The following is a 2009-nucleotide window of genomic DNA, read 5'->3' as shown; positions in this document are numbered from 1 at the left end:
AACATCAAGTGATTAATTTCATATACATCTAACGTAAATATATTAAGTAAAGGAACATCTAGACAACTGTGAAAAACCAAACAAGTACATAAGATAGGAAAACCAGCAGAGCTGAGCTACCGCTTACAACTAAAACAAATGCGGTAAGACGGAGGGCCTGGCAAAAACCAACCCGAACACTATATAACACAAACAATTTACAATCTACGTGACAAATCCTAGAAAAGCAACAAAGGATAAAGCTATCTCCGCACGTACAAGCCGTTTGCTAGTGCCAGTAGGGCTGGTGAGCCACAACACTTTAATTAATGCAGAAAACATATAGGCTACTTCTCCGAATAAGCAATCAGTCTTGGTACCAGTTAATAGGCTGGGGAACAACAGCTCCGTAATTACATTTGACTATAAGATAAACAGGCCATATTGGCCTACTTCCCCAGATAAGCTCTACATTATAAGCTTTGTGCCAGATAGGCTGCCAGTTAGGCTGGGGAACATCAATTCCGACATAACATTAAACCGTGATAATATAAACAGGGCATCTTGGCCTACATCCCCACATAAGCTCACATTATAAGCTTTGTGTCAGTAAGGCTGCCAGTAAGGCTGGGGAACATCAATTCCGACGTTACATTAAACCGCGATAATATAAACAGGCCATCTTGGCCTACATCTCCATATACGCTCTCAAGCTTTGTGCCAGTCAGGCTGCCAGTTAGGCTGGGGATCTTCAACTCCGACGTACAATATAAGTAAAATACAATATAAACCTAAAGTACAAAAAACTAGTAGAACTGAGCAACCGCTAGCAAAGCAAATTCGTTTTGAACGGAGGCCAGAAAAAACCTGCCAGAACCCCTGTAGGGAAAAAATGTGCAGGAAATCTGGGTAGGAACCAAGGCTCAAGCTCAAAGCCCTTCCTACGGGACTTTACAATGTAATCGAGAATAGCCTGCTCCTAAAAAGGACATAAAACAAAAGCAAAAAACAAAAATTAAGGAAAAAACCAAGGAGAGGTTGGTTCAGAAGCCTAGATGATGTACACGTGTTATACGCAGCTTTATATACCCCCGATATGGCTACCCATGGTGCACCCGGCCTAGAACCCAGGCCCTGTTGTATCTCGTGCCGTCGAAATATTTATTTCTGCCTTCTTCGCAGGCTCATACGCCAGAAATAACATATTTAGACTCCACTACACAACATCAACAGACAAAATGTAAAGGCAAATAAGTTTATTTTGGGACGGCTTGGCGAGAACCAACCTTAAAAGTACGTAGAGAGACAAAGTATTGGGCGAAATAACGAATGGAAACTCCTAGAGCCCGAGAGACTTGGAAACTGAAAGCCTTTGATCAAGGTCATCATCCACATAGGTGTCTTTAGCTTGAACGGACTTCCAGCGGCCGTGGCTTTGAAACACAAAATTGAAAATACCTAAAAATCCCTGTGCCGAAATCCCAGGCGAACGCAAGGAATTTCCGGTGATCGGGGAAAATTTCGATGTGGTGGTACCCGGACTTGAGATCAAATTTGAATAAATAAAAACCCTTGTCAAAAACCTGAGTAGCCACAGACAAGTCCTCGCACTTAAATTTCTGTTTGAAGATAAAAGTGTTAACGTGCCTAAGATCCAGGATAAGCCTTTGTTTGCCGGAGCGTTGGGTCGAAACAGAAAGCGGGTTAATAATATCTGGAGCACAAAAAATTTCTTCGATGAGGTTGAGACTAAGAAGCTCATTAAGAGCTATGGTAACAAAAGAATTGTTACTACGTGGGGAAGCATTGTTGACTTTGTAAAAGGGCGTGGGTAGCTGGAAGAACGGAATTTTGTAACCTTGGCTAATAACATTCAAAATGAACTGAGAAGCTGGCAAAGTACGCCAGAAATCGATACGCTTGAAAAGTCTTCCCCGAACTTAAGGTAGAATAGAAATATCAACAGTACTCTCAGAGTCCTTAACCACCGCTAAAACTAGCGGCGTGACGTCAGAAAAAACTGGTGTGAC

Source organism: Montipora foliosa, unplaced genomic scaffold (genome assembly GCF_036669935.1).
Source record: "Montipora foliosa isolate CH-2021 unplaced genomic scaffold, ASM3666993v2 scaffold_406, whole genome shotgun sequence".
Classification (NCBI taxonomy): domain Eukaryota; kingdom Metazoa; phylum Cnidaria; class Anthozoa; order Scleractinia; family Acroporidae; genus Montipora; species Montipora foliosa.
This window is presented reverse-complemented; position numbering follows the sequence as displayed.